We start from the raw sequence: 21082 nt of genomic DNA on the forward strand, positions 1-21082 counted from the left end.
TCCACCTTCTTTCATCCTATATTTGTGGTGACTTACTAGGTGCCAACGATATAATAGTGAGTCAAAGAGATTCCTGTCTTCATGGAGCTTACAGTTGGGGAAGAGAAGCAAACAAGTTCACTTCCACCTGTGTATGTGATCCGTGTGTGACAAGCAGAGGGAGACAGAAGCCAAAACAATGGTCTGTGGGTCCCTGAGGAGCCTCTCACCTGAAGGATTGAAAAGGATGCTCATTTCAGGAATTTTCTGGCCTTTTCATGACAAGGTAGACAGCCCACAACAGAAAGACAGAGTCTGCATCTCTGCAAAGCCCAGCTGGGGACACATTTCTATAAAGTCATATATGACACAAAACACAGGACCAGTCAGCCTCTATGTGGTCAGCGAGGCAAACTGCAAAAATGGCCACATTTCTTTATCTCCCCAGACTAGGCCCCTCTGTAGTGAACTCTGTTCTTCCCATCAAGAGAAGATGTGTGCCCCCTTCCTTTGAATCTGGGCTGGACTGGGACTTATGTTGCCAATTGCAGGTAGAAGAGATGGTGGGCCTGATTTGAGCCTAGGACTAATGGGGCTTTGCACATTTCCCTCTTGCCTGGGGTTCTGCCTCCACCATGTGAACAGGCCCAAGATAAAGAGTACAGAACAGAGTTGAGTCACCCCAGTTATCCCAGCTGACACCAAAATCAGAGTGTTATACCCAGCCTGCAGTTGAATACAGATGCATGCGGGGGCCCAGCCAAGACCAGAAGAACCACCCAGCTAAGCCCAGCCTAACTGTCAACAAAATCACAAGCTAAATTCTGGAATAATTTGTTGCCAGAAATAGGTAACTGATACACCAGGTACCATCTCAGTCTCAGAAGCAGTGAAGCTACAGACAGGGCTGGTGCCTCCCACAAGAGCCTATTGAGTCTATATAAATGGTTCTTTGTCATTTCTGATAGTTGGGAGAATGAAAACATCATATTCACAGAGCTCAGTGACAGCACATGAATAGATGTGAAGTCAAACAGCACTGTCCCAATGTCTTAGAAACCTAAATGTTTACCCCAAATGAAACAGACTACCCTAAAAGTAGGCGATGATTCCAAAACTGACTCCAAGCTCACCAAGTGTTTTTAAAGATTCCCAGAACAAAGAGAAGAGAAGGGAGATGGGGACGGATTGTGGGCTAAGTCAAGCACATAGGTGCAACAAGTCACAGGATCTTGGAGGTTAAGGATGTCTGTGCCAGACGCCAATGCTTATTCTCTAAGCATCTCTCATTTGATCATCACACAACCCTGAGCCAGCCACTATCAGGACCCCCACTTTAGAATGGAGGCAACTGCAGCATATAGGGGTTAAGGAATCTGCTCAAGGTCATGACGGTGACATGAACCCAACAAATCCTCAAACCGAACCAAACCAAAAGAGAAGACAGCCACACACCATATATAATGATGCTTTCATTTTATAAGTGAAAAACCTAAGGCTTAGAAACATTAAACAAGTTATAAAAACCATTACCTTTTTTCACTGAGTACTTACCCGGTGCCAGATAACATCCTAAAAGTTTTATATACATTTTCTCATTTAATCCTAATACCCTATAATCAACATACATTATTCTAGTTAAAAGGCAAAAATACAGATGTGGAGATTCATAAGTTGCCCAAGGTCATAAGGGATGGAGTTGATATTTTAACCAAGGCTCCCTGGTTCCGACTACTGCCATAGAGCTCTAGCCAAGAGGAGGCAAGGTCTAGCAGGGCACAAGGCTCTCTGTGTTCACACTGGCTCTGCGTTCACCTTTTTAGTGCTCAGTTTCCTCACCTGCCTCAAAGCATTGTTTGAGGACTGAAGGGTTAACTCATGGAGAGTACAGAGAATGGTATCAGGCACATTGTCCAAAAATGTTCATTGCTTGCATCACCAGAAGCATCCATCATCTTCCTTCCTCCTTCTCTGAGCACAGAGACCATGACAGACTCACAACCAAACCACAAGCCCAGGCCCTGGCAAGGGACAGTCAAAATCATCACTGGGCAATTGGCCTGAGACTATTTATAAGTTGATGGTAACTCAAAGTGAGTACAAACAAGGACACCTCCGGAGCTGAACCACGGGTGACCTTCAGGGTTGTCACCCAATTCTATTTATTACCATTCTAGGCCAGTGGCTCTGTTGGGTACAGGCTTGTAGGGCTTTTGTTCTTGAGACTGGATTTCACACCACTCACTTCCTTATCAAACACCGTGCCCTGGGTACTTGTAAGGTTTTCCCCACAATATCAATGAAGCCAACCCCTCTGAAAGAACTTCCTTCCAACTTTGACCATGGAGACAAAGGAGTGGTGTTGGCCATATTGCGGCCTATCTCGGAAGGCTAAGAGATAAATGGAAATAAAGGTTGAATTCCTTAGCTTTGTCCTTTCTTCTAAAAGCAACATAGCAGAAGGAGGTGCTTGGATTCAAAAGGTCAAATTTAAATCGTAGCAGTCCACTAAGCTAAATATTAAGTTCTTTCTGGGTACCTAAAAACATGCAGGGTCAAAAGCTGGAGGCTTGGTGGGGCGAGTGGATCTGGAGGTGGGTTCAGGGTTGGGGATTCCCTGGTTTCTCACTGCTGTAAACTCACAGCATCACTTTGATAAAATCATATCCTCTCCAGAAAATGAGAGAGTTAGAAACCTCCTCAGCATTCTTCCAGGATTAAAATTCTATATTTCTTACACAACTAAAATCCTGCTAAAGTTATCAGATATTTAAAAGACATATAGGAAATAAGATAAAATTTATATAAAAAATAAACAAGAAGTAGAAAAAGCTGCAAGAGGAATAAGGTATGAGGGAAAGAGACTTCTGTTATTAAAACATATAATATAGTGATAATAATTAAAACAATGTGGCTTTGTTGCAAGGATAGACAGAATTCAATGGGACAAAATGAAAAGTCCAAAAATAGACACAAAATTGTATGGAATTTAATGTATTTATAAAGGAGGCAAGAAAATCAGAGTAAAGCAATTATCATTCAATAAACGTAGTTGGGACAATTGATGGCAATCTAAAATAGAAAAGTAGGTTGGCTCTGTCCCTCACATTTTATATCAAAAGAAATTCTAGACTGATCAAAGTTTTAAACACGAAAGATGAAAGCATAAAGAGTAAAATAAAATCACACCTGTTGACAATCAGAGGAAGCTTCTGACAGGAGAGCCAAGGTCTCCACCAGGACACCTGAGGCCATATAGAAGCTAAAAATGTGACTGACGTCCCCTCCACGTGCAGGGGTCCTGCTCTTACCCAGTCTCAACTAGTTCCTCCAACCTCCTGAACAAAGACCACTGAGATATCCTATAGTGGGAGGCCTCTTTCTTGATAGTATCAGATAGAGCTGGTCCTTGCTTCTTTCATTTCTTCTAGAATCATCCAGTTCATATGTCAAGCCCTGTAAAAAATCCCTCCCGGTCCTGCATATTGGGATGCTGTCATGGCCCTCAATGCTGTGTTACCCTGTTATGCAGGAAGCTCCATAAATCTTATCTGATTTTATCCCAGGAATGTCTCTCGTGGCCATTGGCAGGGAGGCTTTTGTAATATGAACAGGTAGCAACTCATTAGTTAAATGTTCATTATTAGTAGCATAAGCACCAGAGACCTCCCAGGAAAGAGAAGGGGATGGTGAACTGGAGGTGGATCCCTTTCCTGGGAACCCTGGATCTGAAACTATTCCACCATGAGATGCTTCATCCACCCAGTGAGGAGGAAGAATTTACTAGGAAGGAGAGGAAGAGGAGAAGGAAGATATTTCCTGCTTTGGAGCATGAAACCACTTCTCAATAATACAGTCTCCCCACAAAACTAAAGTCTCCTTCCATTCTGCACACACCTCCTGTGCCCGAAGAAGCACCGCACTGAAGGCTGGGGACGCAGGCTAATGCTAAATGTGACTTTGGCTCTCAGGAAGCTGACAACCCAGTGGGGGAAGAGACAGAGCAAGCCAGACAACTAAGGCAGTGGGGATGGGGTCTGAGGGACCCGAAGGATTAGCCCAGAATGCCAAAGGGCATCAGGAAGGATGACGTGATGGACCCTGCTGAAATTGGAAGGGGCCTTCTTGCAGAAGTGATGCCGAGGCTAGGACGGGAGGGTGAGCTGGAGTCAGCCAGCAAACATCTGTGTTTGTGCATGGCAGGGGGCAGTGTGGGTTAGAGTTCTAGCACAGCTCAGACCATGTGTCCAGGTCCCCAGACTCAAAGAATCATGCCATCATAAGGCCAGAGGTGCAGGATGGGGCTTGGTGAGGAATTTGGGTGTTTTGTTTTGTTTGATTTTACAAGCCATGAGCAACCACTGAAAGATCTGAAACAAGATGGGAACATGGAGGAAGGGGTGTAGCCTGTCATAATGAGGTTTGAAGTTTCAAATGATCACTCCCATTGCCCAGCAGAAACTCAATTAGATGGGCCTAATAGAGGAAGCTGGAAGGCTCAGGATGCATCTGTGCCTTCCCAGCGCAGAGACAAGGGGGGCCTAGACCTTCGTGGTGTGGCTGGGGGTAATGAGAAGTAGATGAATTGGAGAGGTGCTGAAGGCTGGAGATGCCAGGATGCAGAGATGTGGCAGGGATGGGGATGAGGAGGAAAATGGAAGGGGCAGGTGAATGCCCAGGTTTCTGGCTTCAGTAGCTAGGTGGAGGGTGGTGCCCTCCCCTGGAACTTTGCAAGAGGATGAGGGATTACCACTTTGGGATCCCTGGCAAGGTGTCAGTTTCCTTTAGTGCCAAATGAGGGGCTGGACTACTGCAGGGGGTTCAAAATTGTTTCACTGGCTATGTCTGAACTCCAGGCGAATCCATGCAACATCCTAGTATCCAAACCAATCAGATGGGAAGGGACAGTGGATGGCACCTGTAACCCGGTCAGCTTGGTTTGCTCCTCAACAGGCAGACCCTGTGGCACCTCTACAAAACTCCTCAAGATCCCCACACAAGTGTGAAAAAACGCAGGACCCAACAACTCCCCAGCCCCTGCCATCTCTGTCTCACTCTACGTTTGACACACCATCTTCCCGCTTCTGGGTCACCCCACTACCCGACCTCAGACCTACCCCACAATCCATTTGGCCTTCTGGCCAACCTGGAACTGAGTTCTGCCCCGCTTGGAGACTGACCCTTCCTCCAAGGCCACCCCACCAAGGGCTGAAAGGACAGTGGGTCCTACCCATTGAGCTGATGCTGCCCGTGCCTTGTTTCTGCCCTCAGCCCCTGCAAATCCACATGGCAACTCTTCTGGCATCATGAAAAGCCTGCACACAGCAGAGAAGTTGGCTCTCAAGATATGCATTTAAAAATACCCATGAGATAGTGTGGGTATCTGGAGAAAGAATGAAGCCAGGCACCTCAGCCCACACAGGATGCAAATATGTGCCTTGGAGGAATCTATGTTGTTTCTCAAACAGAGGCCTGAGATATGAGCACCACCAAATAACAGAAATTAGCGTTCCCAACAACCACAGCATCGCCCAGCCCAAGCCCGCGAGAACAAAGCTTACTTCCTACAACACTCTTGGCCTCTTTGTCCCGATCACATTAAAATAACTCTAACAATGGAGTGGCCCTAATCTCGCAGTTTGAGGAAAAAGTTTCGTCATTATTTATTTATTCAGCATTTATGAATTACCCCCACTGTGTTCCAAACAATGATGTAAGACAGCTTACAAAAATGAAACTGCAGTTAAGAAAAACAAGACAAAATAAAAAAAGGCCAGGGAGAAAATAAATGAAGGAGGAAAAATACATGATTCCATGGCTTCAATACACAAAACACATACTGTAGGGTTCTGTGCAGGGATTGGAGGTTGGAACTGAAATTGGATGCTGGACTTCCTAGCAACTCCAGTGAAGAAAGAAACATGATCACTGACAACATTCTCAGAATCCGGAAGATAAAGCCAACTAGGCTTTTCCAGTACTACCAACAATATGGTCCTGTGGTTTCCCATAAAGCAGATGTTTGGGATGAAGAAGAGGATGTCCTTAATGCTAGTCCACCAGGGATAAGGGGGAGGGGCTTACATGGTCCCAAATGACCCCAAACATCCATTTGGTCTATTCTCACTCCTCTATCCTGCCTTCCACTAGAGTCCTCTACAAATTTGCCTTGTACCACTTTCATGATTTTTGTCATATATGCACACGTAGCTGCATGATAATGTACATTATGTTTTAAGGCAACTCACTTTTTGCCCCTAAATAATCTATTAAAGAAACTTTACATCTTGGCTCTAATAGGAAAATCAGAATAAATATCCAAAAATATTAAGTGGCCACAAAATAAATTGCAACGGAAACAAGTCAGTGTAATTCCATTCTGGCAAGACATTGTGCCCATGAAGGGTTCTGTGCCTGAGGCTGCTCTCTGCTTGTTAGAAAAGAGAAATCATCCAATATCACCAGTCAGTGATGCATGAGCCACAAACTACAACTTTCTCCTCCATATACAACCACACAACTGAAAGATAATTCACAGGGGAGAATCCAGCAGACCACAGGATTCTGTGAAATTCAAAGCCCCACGTGATGTGATTTTCTTCTGAAACAGCGCTACTCAAAGCGTGTCCTAGCAGTGTCCTGCTACAGTGCCCATCTGGAAAGTGTTTCTTGCTGGCAGCTACAAGATAAGTATCTGTTCCAGGTACCAGTCCACAAACCTTCTTCTCTTAGGGGTGAAGTGTGAAAATGTTTCTCTACACATTAATGAAATTATCAGTTTGCAACAGATTGAAAATTGTTTAAATGGGCCCTATTTTACAGACGGTGTGAAAAGCACTACTCCAAAATCATCTCTGACACCTCCTGGAGGCTTCAGTCCACACTCTGGGAAATCAGGATCCTCTCATCAGTTTCAGTAAATTTTGGTTTCGGTAAAGTTCATGAGTCTACTGCATTCAACTGATACTGGAATAAGCTAGATTCTTCCATTTGCTAGCAAACACTTCCTGTGCCCTACCTTTCTTCTTATTAACTCAGTAGTGTTCTCTTTCATTCCATTCTATTCCACTTTTTGAAAACTACTTCAAGGTAACAACATCACCCTCATCACCACAATCACCATCATCACAATCACCACCACCATCATCACCACTACCACGACCATGATCATCATCACCACTATCACCACCATCATCACTACTATCACCACCATCATCACAGTCACCACCATCATCATCACCACTATCACCACCATCATCACTACTATCACCACCATCATCACAGTCACCACCATCATCATCACCACTATCACCACCATCATCACTACTATCACCATCATCACAGTCACCACCATCATCATCACCACTGTCACCATCATCACCACTATCACCACCATCACCACCACTATCACCACCATCATCACAATCACCACCATCATCACCAGCACCATCATCATCACCACTATCACCATCATCACCACTGCCACCATCATCACCACCAGCACCACCATCGTCACAATCACTACCATCATCACCACCACCATCATCATCACCACCATCACCATGATCATCACCACTATCACAATCATCACCACTAGCACCACCATCATCACCACTATCACCACCATCATCACAATCACCACCGTCATCATCACCACCACCACCATCACCATCATCACCACTAGCGCCACCATCACCATCATCACCACTAGCGCCACCATCATCACCATCACCACCATCATCATCACCACCACCACCATCATCACCACCACCACCACCATCATCACCACCATCATCACCATCACCACCATGATCATCATCACCACTATCACCATCATCACCACTATCACCAGCATCATCACCACTATCACCACCATCATCACCACCATCACCACCATCATCGCCATCATCATCACCACCATCGCCATGATCATCATCACCACTATCACCATCATCACTACTATCACCACCATCATCACAATCACCACTATCATCATCACCATCACCATCACCACCATTATCACAATCACCACCATCATCACAATTACCATCATCATCATCACCACCACCATCACCATCACCACCACCATCATCACAATCACCACCATCATCATCACCATCATCAAGGCAGTTCACATTTACGTAGAAATGTAATGTGGTGGGCATTGGCACTGTTTCAGGACTTTAAACATAACTGAGTTATTTAATCCTCCCTCTAACTAGAAAAGGTATTATTATTACTCCCATTGTATAGTTGAGGAGACTGAGGTATTGTAGCATAAAATGAAGTTGGCCAAGACACTTGGCTAATAAATACTAGGGGCCAAGACCACATGTGTGCAGTTAGGCCCCAGCTCTATGCTCTTGGCCACTCATCTCATTCCCTTTCAGTCTCACTCAATAACCAACAAAATGCTGTGTCCTAGGAACTGGATACCTTGCAGGGTCTATTAAAAGATACGAGCTGAATTCCTGTCTTTAAGGTGGGCACCTTATAAATTCAGAAGGAAAACCCTCACATAGTAAAAGTTAGGTATGGGGTGGAGCTCACCCCCATGCCACATGAATGAAAGAGTCCCTCATATCATGGTTCAGCATCTTTGCATTATTCATGCTTCATTCCTGCATTCATTCAGCCAACTGGCAGTTACCAAGGGCCTCTGGTCCAGGCAGTGTTGATGCAGTGCAGGGGACAACAGGCAAGGCTGCCCCCTCATGATGGGCAAGTTCTGGTTGGGCGAAGCAGAACCCACCAGCAGACACCATCAGGCCAGACTCTGATGGGGAATGTGAGGTGGGGAAGCCACTCTAAAAGGATGGTCAGAGAGGGCTGCTCTCAGCAGGTGACATTCAACCTGAGCCCCAAAAGATAATGGGCTGACCAAATGGTAAGGCAGGGGACAAGTGTCCTGAGATGGCATGGCAGAGGCAATGACCTTGAGGTGGGAGATGGTCTGACAAGTTCCAGCAACGTGAGCAGAGGCTAGAGTGGCCGGAACTCCAGGATCAACAGGAAAATGGCCATGGCGGCAGTGAATCCTCCTGGAGCATTCACCAACCTTGTGCTGGGTGGTATTCTCAGCACTTGAATATCTCAACGTTCAGAACAACCCTACCAGGCAGGTCCTTTCACCACCACCATCTTACAGCTGGGGAAAATGAGGAACCAAGTCATAAAGCAAGCATGCGGTAGAGCCAGGGTTCAAACCCAGGCTGGTAGGGTCTCCCAAGTCCATGCTGCCAGCCACCTGGCTATGTGGCCACTGTTCCCCAGGAATGGAAGACAAGATGAGGAAGGCAGGCAGGATCTCAGAGGCTGTGGTCCAGGGGCAATGGGAGGCAGGGACAGGACAAAGTCTGATATGCATTTCAGGATGCCTTCCCAGCTGCTGGGCAGGAAGGGGGCCACAGCACTGCAGGGCAGAATCAGGGACCCAGCAAGAGGGGGGTGCAGGGTCCCAAGAGCAGGACAGTGGCAGAGTAGCCAGAGGTGGGTGAGGTGGGGAAAGAGGTGGAGGTGGTGAGTCAAGGTTTCATGAAAGAGGGGGTCCTGGAGGCACAAGTAGAATTCAGAGAACTCAGGAAAAGTGGGCAGGACACGCCAGACCAAGGGACCTGCAGAAGCAAAGGAGTGAGAGCTGAGCTACGGGACATGCCGAGCCATGGGACATGCTGAGCCACAGGACATGCCGAGCCATGGGACATGCTGGGCCATGGAATGAGTCGGACTCAGTAGCCTGGAGCCCAGCAGTTTGTGTTCAGCAGCAGATTCTTTCATCCTCACAGCTCTTCATCCGGCATTTTCAGAGCATCTCCCAAATACCTGCATAATTGTGGGCACAATGTCATAAGAGCTCAGCAGATCCTCCTCTCCAGGGGCTCCCAGCCCAGGGAAGGCGTCAGACACTTCTGGATTCCTGCGGATGAGGTTGTGGAGGGAAACTGCAAACTCACAGTAGGAAGGACCTCAGAGATCCAAAATCCCTTCTCATGCTGAGAGAAGCCTGAGTCTGTTTACATGCTTCCTATGACAGCAGACTCCCTCCCTCACCATCATCCCAGGGTAGATTGCGGATAACATGGACAACTCCCATCTCCAGGCAAAAAGTACAGGAGTATCCTTGCCTGTCTCCAGACCAGCCACAAAGAGAAGGTTCTGCAAAGGCCCCTCAGCACCAAGGCCACCTCCAGGCCTGGGCAACCTGAAGCAAAATCCACCAGCTGAAATACACCGTGAGCACACACCAGCTCTTTGCTGCTTCATTCTGCAATGAACAAGGTCAATCCTGGCTCACCAGGCATTTGAGGAAAGCCTGTAATGTCAAAAAGGGGCCCCAACATATAAACTGAAAAAAGAAACAGCCCCAAAGAAAGATATTATTCAGGAGCAGACTACTTAATTTTAAAAATATGAGCCCTAATGAGAATTCTCAGAGACAAAGCCTGTGCCCAGAAGGAAGTGAAACCAACCCACTGGTATCCTTTTATCCCTCCCAGCTGGCTGCAGGGCCACATCCTAGAACGATGCAGGAAAAATCCCATCCTTTCTTTCAAGGTTGTCATCCCCCAAGTCTGTTCTAGAATAAATAGCCATTGCCCCCCTATGCATTCTTGCAAATTGCAGTTTGCCTTTCAGAAAACACACGGTCCTAAAGCAAACCCAACGTCCAGCAGAGGGTCAAGTTGGACCCCAAGCTTCCTTCTTTTATCCACTATAATGGCTGCTCAGCTCATCATCTCCCCAAGGGCCAGGCACATAAGAGGGTAAGAAGGTGACTTCAAGGGATTCATGGATCCAGGACAAAGCAACAGAAGCTAATTTCTTGTCAATTTCCCTCCCATCTTCCAAGAACTTCAAAAGGAGAGTGTTAGTTTGGCATTACGATGACCCTGGCATCTGATACTTGCTGATCTCTGTGTTTGGATAATACAGAGGACCCTCTGGCTTGAAATCCTTAGTGAGAGACTATGCCTAACTTGAACTAAATGTTGTTTTGTTGTCATTGTTTTATTTCATGGTTACCTTTTATCAAAGGTAAGCAATATTGGATTTCTACTTAAAAGTGCAACATAGAGATATCCTTTTAAAATTACTTTAAATTAAAAAAAAAAAAAAAGACCTGGTTTAAAAGAAAGTATTTGGCAAATTAGACCACAGGTGGCAGACAAATGACTAAGTTAGGGAGAAAGCGCATTAGCTCACATTCAGCTTCTACTCAGCTGCAGCCTCCCAAATGCACAGCTCCAGCCCAAACCTCTCTCCCAAGCACAGAGTTGTGCAGCCAATTGCCAATTTGTCATCTTTGCACGGATGTCAAGTAGATGCTCCAAATTCACTGTAGCCAAAATTGAACTGCTCTCTCCCTGAAACCTGCTCCACCATGGCCTTCCCCTCATAGGCCAGGACCAACGCTCTATCCTTCTGGTACTCAGGACAGAACCTGAGAGTCCTCCCTTGAAACTCCACTGTCCCTGTTTCCCCATCTGCTCCCTCAGCCAACTGCATCATTCCACCTTCTAGAAGTGCCCATGTCCACACCTTCACTGTGGCCAGTCAGCATCATCTCCCGCCTGGATTGCAGCAATGACTGCTAGGCTGGTCAGCCCCCTGGGCACTAGTCAGTTCTCAAGTTATCTGATGAATCATAATTAAATCTCAAACCCTCCAATGCCCCCCCGCCCCCACCATCACACTCGGAGCAAAAGCCCAAAGGCTGGCAGAGGCCCCTCCCTACGATGTCCCTACTTCTCTCCCGTCTCCCTCCCCAGCAATCTCACGTGACTCCAGCCACCACAGGCTCCTCCTCCCTGTTCCTGGAACCCACCAGGTAGGCTCTTACTCAGGGCATCTTCACTGAAGGTTCTCTTTGCCCCGAAGGCTCTTGCCTCAGATAGCCACATGGCTCACTTCCTCACTGCCTTCACGGCTTTGCTCAAATGTCACCTCTGTAATGATGCCAATCCTGACACTCCATGTAATACTCAACTGTCTACCGCCCACCACATTTATACCTTCTCTTCCCTCACCCTACTTCTCCTGTTCATTTCCCACAACACTTATTATTAACATGCAGGATGATCCCCTACTGGTTACAGGTGCCATTCATTGTCCTCCCCCACTAGCATGCAAGCTCCAGGAGGCTTTGCACACTGATGTTCCAGTGGCTGGAACAGTTTGCACACACTCTAGGGACCTCAGACTTTGGTTCCATTAAGAGGCCTGATTTCTTTTCCTTTTTTTGAGACTCTGCTGCCCAGGCTGGAGTGCTGTGCCATGATCTTGGCTCACGGCAACCTCTGTCTCCTGGGTTTGAGCGATTCTCCTGCTTCAGCCTCTTGAGCAGCTGGGACTACAGGTGCGTGCTACCACACCCAGCTAATTTCTGTATTTTTAGTAGAGACGGAGTTTCGCCATGTTGGCCAGGCTGGCCTCGAACTCCTAGCCTCAAGTGATCTGCCTGCCTTGGTCTCCCAAAGTGCTGGGATTACAGGCATGAGCCACCGTGTCTGGCCAAGAGGCCTGATTCTTTTTTTTCTTTTCTTTTCTTTTTTTTGAGACAGCGTATGGCTCTTGTTGCCCAGGCTGGAGTGCTGTGGTACGATCTTGGCTCACCGCAACGTCTGCCCCCTGAGTTCAAATGATTCTCCTGCCTCAGCCTCCCGAGTAGCTGGGATTAAAGGCATGTGCCACCACTCACAGCTAATTTTGTATTTTTACTAGAGACAGGGTTTCACCATGTTGATCAGGTTGGTCTTGAACTCCCGACCTCAGATGATCCGTCCGCCTCGGCCTCCCAAAGTGCTGAGATTACAGGGGTGAGCCACCATGCCCAGCCCAGAGGCCTGATTTCTATCAGAGTCTGCTCCTCACAGGACCTGGGCAAAGATCTTTGTAAATCTGAGCTGGATACCTGAAGCTTATGAACATTAAACTTCTCCTTGTTGTCTCAGCCTCCCTAACAGTCTGTTATCTGTTTGGCTCTTGAGTATATGGCATGCTTTGTTAATACTTTTTTTGATTTGTATCATCTACCCATTCGATTAACCTGCCAAGTGGGTGAGGCAAATGTTGAAGACTCAGAACCTAGGATGGAGCCCTGTGGCATTCCTTTAGAGATCCTGGAGTGGTCACTGCCACAGTCAACAAAATGTTTTACAAATTTTTTGGACATGTGAAAAAGTAGGAAAATATAGTATAATGAACAATCACATGTACTCTAGACTCCACAACTCTTAACATCTTGCTGCATGTCTTTAGTATGAGTATGTATGTATGCACATGTGCACATGTGTGTATGTGTGGAATCTCCAAGACAACCAGCCCACAGAAACAAATTAGGATGGGCAAACTTTTTCTGCAACAGGCCAGAAGTAAATATTTTCAGTTGTGTGGACCTATGGTCTCTGCCTCAGCTACTCTGTTGGGAAACAGCCAGAGAAGTGTGTAAGTAAATGGGTGTGTGTTCCAATAAAACTTTATTTAAAAAACAAGGTGGCAGCCTGAAAACCCTGGGAAAATAATAACTGGCACATGATTCAGCTTCTTCCTGGGCAGATGCCACAGCATCCTATAGGGTAAACACACCTGACATCAATATTTTAAGCACACCCTTAGAATGACATTGTATGACAGATGCACCTGAATGTGTGTTCCAAACTAGGGAATCCGGGAGTGGCCCACCCAGAGATCTGTTCCTATCTATGATGAACATCTGAGCCTCCGTCCTGTCCTGTGGAACACGGGCCGTACAGGGGATTGAGGCCCTGAGGTTTGGGTTACTATCAGGGGTGTCCAATCTTTTGGCTTCCTTGGGCCACATTAGAAAAAGAAGAATTGTCTTGGGTCATACATAAAATACACTAACACTAATGATAGTTGATTAGCTAAAAAAAAAAAAAATCTCATAACACTTTAAGAAAGTTTACAAATTTGTGTTGGGCCGCATTCAAAGCCATCCTGGGCTGTGTGAGACCCACAGGCCTCGTGTTGGCCAAGCTTGGGTTACATGAAGGTTGCCAGGTGGAGGTTGTTAGGGGTGGGTGCTAAGTGAAAATGCTGTATACACTGCATGATGTTTGCAGGCGGTTGCAGTTGTGGTTTTCTTGCCCTGTCTGCTGCCACCGGACTGTAGGAAAGTGGATATGTTGTCCAATCTGCTGCCGCTGGACCATTTCTGAACATTAAAGCAGTTCTCCTATCCAGCCTGCCACCACCGGATCGTTTCTGAACATTAAGGCAGTTCTCCTGTCCAGCCTGCCACCACTGGATCATTTCTGAACATTAAAGCAGTTCTCCTGTCCAGCCTGCCAACTGGCAGTTCTCCTGTCCAGCCTGCCACCACTGGATCATTTCTGAACATTAAAGCAGTTCTCCTGTCCAGCCTGCCACCACTGGATCATTTCTGAACATTAAAGCAGTTCTCCTGTCCAGCCTGCCACCACTGGACCGTTTCTGTATGTTAAGACAGTTATCTCCATCCCGCCACCACTGGACTCTCTCCCCTGCATGTAAGTCCCTAATAAAACTGCATGTCTTGTTTGCTGGCTCCAGGTCTCTTCTTTGGCCTCTTGAACCTGGTACCTTCCCTACTGAGGTTAATGGGGTTCAGCACAACACATCCCCACACGGAACCCTTCTGGACCAGAGTCCTCTGACCCAGAAACACCAGAAGATAGGAGGTGGGGACACGAAGAAGGAAGGAGGGAGGGAGAGCAGAAGAGAGGGAAACCAGGAAGGAGGGAGTGAAAGAGAAGGGAAGGGAAAGGAGGAAAGAACAAGGAGATAAAGGATCAGGGAGAATGGAAGGAAATGAGAACTCCCAAAAGCAATGCGTGTGCTTGATATGGTTTGGCTATGTCCCCACCCAAATCTCTTCTTGAATTGTAGCTCCCATAGTTCCCACATGTTGTAGGAGGGACCCAGCAGGAGGTAATGGAATCATGGGGGCAGTCTCCCTCATACTCTTCTTGTGGTAGTGAATAAGTCTCATGAGATCTGATGGTTTTATAAGGGGAAACCCCTTTCGCTTTGTCCTCATTCTCTTGTCTGCTGCCACGTAAGACATGCCTTCCACCTTCTGCCATGATTGTGAGGGCTCCCCAGAGGCTTAATGTGAGTCCATTAAGCCTCTTTTTCTTTATACATTCCCCAGTCTTGGGTATGTCTTTATCAGCAGTGTGAAAATGGACTAATATAGTGCCAGTGCCCACGCCACCCAGAGCAACACAGCTGTGAACATGTGGGTGATCTTGATTTACTCACTATCATGTACATACACAAGAAAAGCTGTCCTAAGCCCTATTGTTGTGTTTACCATGTTAATATGATGTTTATTATACAGAAAAGTATTAGAAATAGAAATAGTATGAATTTAGAATAGTATGAACACCCATTGTTTCAGCAATTAATATTTTGCTGAGTTTCGTGTGCGTGCATGCACATGCACTTCACTTATGTCTGTGTGTGCTGCTGGCCATCTCAAAGTAAGCTGTCTGAGTCGTGATGCTTCATCCTCCCTAAATAACATCACAGCATCGGACACTGTCAGGAGCCATCCTCTCAGTCAGCTAATTTTATTTCAAATTTAATTTCTTTTTCAATCAAGTCCATCTTCAACCGCGTGGACAGGATACACAACAACTGAAAATCTCCTGCTCCACCATCTGTATATTTCTTAAATTGGCTCTCTGGACGTAGGCATCGTCCACCCCCTAAATATTTACCAACCCTCCGCCATGATCTCCATCTGTGATTCAAAGTGCAGTGCTGGACCGGCGTCAGCATCACCTGGGAACTTGTGAGAGATGCAGATTACTTGCTCCCCACCTCCCTCCGCCGCACCCACCCAGATCTGCTAACTCAGAAACTCTGCCAGTGGGGCTGCAATCAATCGCCTTTGTAACAGCCCCTCCAGGTGCTTCTGATACAGGTTCCCAAGATGTGAGAGGCACTGCTTGCTGCCTTCTGGTCCAGCAGGAGGAGGAACAGTGCCTACCCTCCAGGTGCTCCCGGCCAGGAAATTAGCAGTAGAAAGAAAATCAAAGGATCGCTTGTGTTCTGCATCTTTTAAAGTTAATTGATAGTATCATAACTTTCCCCAAATAACAACGATATAATATGCTCCAGCAAGGAGCATATTTCTGCCCCACAAAACACAGATTACAAAACACAGTAAGCGCCGCAAATAGATGAGATTCAGCTGCGACATGTCGAATTATGTCAAGATGCAAGGAAGAAAGGAAGCTAAAAATAGCAGCACAGGCTCAGCACCAAGAGTCATCAACCTCAGGACTGGAGAGAAACTGCCTCCAGCCACTCCTCGGGTCCTAAGAGGCCCTAGACAGGAGGAACGCGCTCCCGTCCATATGTCATGTGCCTTCATGCCAACAACTCCACAGTGCAAAGCGTGTGGCTCCCGGGGAGGCAGGAGTGAGCAGGCTGCTCTGAAGAGTGGTATTTTATACTTTAAAAATAGAATTTCTGAGCATACACGATATGAACAGTCACCCCACAAGCAAAACTACTGTATTATATAACGACGACGTGTTGAAGCCCTGTAAGCCACAGCCTGAAGGTGTATATAATATAGACTCAGGGCTTAACAGCTTGGCAACCAAAGAGTTAATACCCAAAACATACAGGAAAAAATCATCTGTATCTATTTCGTGTAGACAGAGAATTGCAAACTGCCAAGCTACCTATGGGCTTGGCTCAGGAACGGAAGAAAATGTATGGGAAAGAAAGAGCGCATTTTCATACTGGCCTATTATTTCAGCTTGTGGTGTAAAAGTTGTGAGATTAAACAGCAGTAAATTTGCAGAACATCTTAGTGGGAATGCTTACTTCTGCTGAGAGTTGCACCTAGGTGACAGCCGAAATGGTGGCTCCGGGACTGCGTTCCTCTGATCCTCTCCTTAGTTAAACAATATACTCTTGATTATTTCTGAATGAACCTCACCATGGATTTTTCTGATTTGTTATTCTTAGATTGTGTATGTGGTTACCATCGTTATGCATGTGCATAATTCCGTAATTCCTCCTCAAAGAACAACACGCAAACCACACTCCACAAAAGGACTTAATTTCCCATATTTCCTGTCCTCTAAAAAGAAAGCAAGCATTTCAGGGGAGGGGGTTTAACATTCAGACAACCTCTGCTGAAGTCCTTGGGATCCTGAATTGCCATTTTCCACTGGGTCAAAAAATAAAATAAAACTTTGCAGCTTAAAAACACAGCAGGCACCTTTGGAAAACAATGTTGCTTCCAAGAACTTAACCATGACCCATATTAACACTTAGAATTCACTTCTCCGTCTCCTTCATGGGCCCCCAACTACAGACATCCAACTGTACTGGCAAACCATTTTTCAGAACCAAAAGTCCACAAATGATACTAAATGTACAACCACACAAAAGCCAAGTGTGCCCTCTCCCTCACCCACACCCGCACTCCCACCCAGAGTTCAGTGGTGGCGATCCCGGCAGGACAATGACTTCTGAGAGTGGAGCATATGTTCCTGGCAGTAAATGAAGGCATCAACCTCCACCGTGGGAAACCGCCTCTACTTTGAATTTTTACAAAACCTGGCTTAGGAATAGGACACCATGCAGTCAAAATGCACATCAATGACAATCTATTATTTCCTGGAAACGATCTTACAATCTAGAGACAAAAAGGCATCCGAGTGGAATTTTTATTTTTAGCCCAGAAGTAATAGGTTAAAATAACATTCACATGCAAACAAAAGACCTTCGTGGCTCTTTCTGGACTCTGTGGCAGAAACCCAGGGCTGATCCTGGTCTGACCCCTTAGACACATAAAAATGACCCATCTGTGGCTCCAAGAGGGGCAGCCCCCATGCCTCACCCCAGCCTCCAAATGCAGTCATCTGATTCAAGGGAAAAAAAAAAAAAAAAAAAAAAAAAAAAAAAACAGTCATTCTCCTGGGGCCCTGCTGCTGCTAGAATTTGCAAACCCTTTGCCTTTAAGAAGCCTGCTCCCTAAACAGTCCCTGCCCTCTGCCTCACCAGAGACGTGGGGCAAAGCAACTCACCTTATGGTCACAGAGGGATCCTGGACGAAGGGCTTCTTCGTCTTCCCCAGAACCCCTGCTCTCCCCGCGGGCTTCTGGAGTCTTTCTCTCAAACCTCCCTGAAAGGTCAAGATTGGCAAAGAGCCCCCACAGCCCTGGCGCTCTCACTTGCTCCTGGGGACCAGCTCCGCTCCCTGAGAAAACCTCCAGCCCGGCACAGCACTGCAATTGTCAGGAAGCTCCTGTCTGCGTTTTGGGGCTGAACACCATTATTATCTGTAAACATTTTTAAATATAGATGTGCAGGAGGCAGAGTTGGGGCAGGGGTGGGGGTGAGGAGGGCAGCCCAGGGTCTGAGTGTCTGGCTCAGTAGATCAAGTGCTGGCCCCCAACAAGCCTCCCCTCTGTTCAGGGACAGGTGCGTGCTCCTCTCCGTGCCCGAGATGTGTCACTCAGCACTGCCAGAACACTGCGTAGGCTGGCATCTGGCCAGAGCCTGGCAGAAACCACCTGAACCAAAGCCCTAAATCCCATCTACAGAACCCACAATGGCAGCAACTTTTCCTGGCCTTCGGCAAGTTCCAGGAACTAGCAGGACTGGAGTTTTTCTTAGGGCCCTCTCTTCTCCTTCCCCTGCTTCCACTGCTACCACGATGACCTTGGTGACATGGGGCAGAGGGGACCTTGGCCATGCAGAGTCCTGAGGCAGCTGCTGAAGTCTTAGATCAGGGAGGCTGCCTGGAGCCAAGCCCCAAGGAACCTCAGGAGACAAGGAGTCTGATATGCAACCTGAAAACAAAAAATGCTGAAGCCAGGGATCCTTGGTGCACCTTTTTTCCAGGCCCAAGCCCAGGCGGCAGACAGATGGGAAGGTCAAGGACCTAGGCTCACCTGTAGCCCCAACGCCGGCTGCTGCAGGTATGTCTGTTGCTGGCTGAGGTGCAGGAACACACGGTCAGCTTGGCAGGGGCCCAGAGCAGGGCCGGTGACATTCGGGACCACACAATTCTCTGTGGTGGGGGCTGTGCTGTGCATGGTAAGAGGTTTTGCCACATCCCTGACAGCTACATGCTAGAGGCCAGAAGCACCCTCCGGCCCAGTTATAACAACCCGAATGTCTCCAGGCACTGCAGCGTCCTCTGGGGGGAAAATCACCCCAAAGAGAGAAGTGCTGCTGGCAAGAAAGACAGCCGTAGGTCTGAACCAGGACCACCACTCCATAACCATCTGAATTCAGGCAAGGGAAGTCACCTCTCTGACCCTCAGAGACAGGGGTAATAGCCCAGAGCCGGGAACGGAACGAATGAAGCTTCGCTATGAAGAGGCAGTTGCCCCCGGACACCATAGGAGCCCAGATCCTGCCTGCAGGCGATGGGGGAGCTGGACTCAGATCCAAATTCTGCTCCCAACACATTGTAGTGGGGGCATCTCTCCCCTCTTCTGCGTACCCACCTGTACAATGGGGTGCCCTTCCCCAGGGATGGTGTGACATGAGCTAAGAGAGCTACCCAAAGTGTCTATCACAAGGTACAGTCTCAATATGATTAGCTGGGAAGAGGGAGCAGGACAGGGAGGAAGAGGGGTAAGTTGAGAGGAGGAGGGGGAAGGGAAGAGGGAAAAGAATAGGAAGGGGAGGAACAGAGAGGGGGAGGAGGAGGAACAGAGGGGGAGGAGGAGGAACAGAGGGGGAGGAGGAGGAACAGACAGGAGAAGGGGAAGGAACAGAAGGGGGAACAGGAGAAGGGGGAACAGAAGGGGAGGAACAGGAGAAGGGGGAAGAACAGGAGAAATAGGGGGACAGTAGAAGCAGGGACAGGAGAAGGCAGGAATAGGAGAAGTTGGGGGACAGGAGAAGGGGGAAGTGGAGAAGCGGGGACAGGAGAAGGGGAACAGGAGAAGGCGGGAAGAGGAGAAGGGGGAAACAGAAGGAGGGGGAACAGGAGAAGGAGGGAACCGGAGAAGGGGGGAACAGGAGAGGGGTGAACAGGAGAAGGGTGGAACAGCAGAAGGGGAGACAGGAGAAGGCAGGAACAGGAGAAGGTGGGAAGAGAAGAAGGGGAGAACAGGAGAAGGGAGAGGAACAGAAAAAGGGGGGACAGGAGAAGGTGGGAACAGGAGAAGGTGGGACAGAAGAGTGGGGGAAAGGAGAAGGGGGAACAGGAGAAGGGGGATGAAAAGAAGGAGGAACAGGAGAAGGGGTACAGGAGAAGGGGAAGGAACAGGAAAAGGGGAGGAAAGGGGGGAACAGGAGAAGGGGGGACAGGAGAAGGGGAAGGAACAGGAGAAGTGGGGACAGGAGAAGGGGAAGGGGAAGGAACAGGAGAAGGGGAAGAAGGGGGACAGGAGAAGGGGAAGGAACAGGGACAGGAGAAGGGGAAGGAACAGGAGAAGGGGTACAGGAGAAGGGGAAGGAACAGGAGAAAGGGGAACAGGAGAAGGGGAAGGAACAGGAGAAGGGGGGACAGGAGAAGGGGAAGGAACAGGAGAAGCGGGGACAGGAGAAGGGGAAGGAACAGGAGAAGGGGGGGACAGGAGAAGGGGAAGGAAAGGGGAAGGGGAAGGAACAGGAGAAGGGGGGACAGGAGAAGGGGAAGGAACAGGAGAAGGGGGACAGGAGAAGGGGGGAACAGGAGAAGCGGGGACAGGAGAAGGGGAAGGAACAGGAGAAGGGGGGGACAGGAGAAGGGGAAGAGGGCAGAGGGGGGCAAACCCAAGGGCAAGAGTCAGAGCCATGCCCCCCACCCCAGCACTGCCTGGGGAAGCACATTACTTCTGAACATTCTGGGGGCGTTAGTCCACATTTAGGGTCTCTGGGTCTCTAAACGCAGCAGCCACAGACTGTCTCGACAAATTGTTTCCACCTGTTAGAAGAGGTCTTGCCCTTGCTAATGACACCTTTAAGTGGGAGGTGGGAGGGAGTCGGCCCAGGACATTGACAGCTGAGGCTGGCTCCTGGTTCCTGCCCCTTGTCAGGGTACAGAGAATAAAAAACCGAAATCTCAGCTGAATTTCGCCAGAAGCTCAACTCATGGGGCAGGCGGGTCTGGAGACCAGCTTGGGATTTCCTGGCC

At 47.9% G+C, this 21082-nt stretch overlaps 1 protein-coding gene across 4 annotated transcripts in view; it reads right to left on the reverse strand.

Moving 5' to 3' along the window:
- The window catches only part of PHACTR3 (phosphatase and actin regulator 3), a 274576-nt gene that overhangs the window by 156452 nt on the left and 97042 nt on the right, over positions 1 to 21082 (reverse strand). The window contains exon 1 of one of the 4 annotated variants that reach the window (XM_050745557.1): positions 18033 to 18055. The exons of the other annotated variants lie outside the window; for them this stretch is intronic. The gene's annotated coding sequence lies outside the window, so the exon portion shown is untranslated. Of the gene's footprint in view, positions 1 to 18032; positions 18056 to 21082 lie in introns of those variants that run through there. 4 annotated transcript variants of the gene reach the window in all.

The sequence above is a fragment of the Macaca thibetana genome, chromosome 10 (assembly GCF_024542745.1).
Source record: "Macaca thibetana thibetana isolate TM-01 chromosome 10, ASM2454274v1, whole genome shotgun sequence".
In the NCBI taxonomy this organism is placed as follows: Eukaryota; Metazoa; Chordata; class Mammalia; order Primates; family Cercopithecidae; genus Macaca; species Macaca thibetana.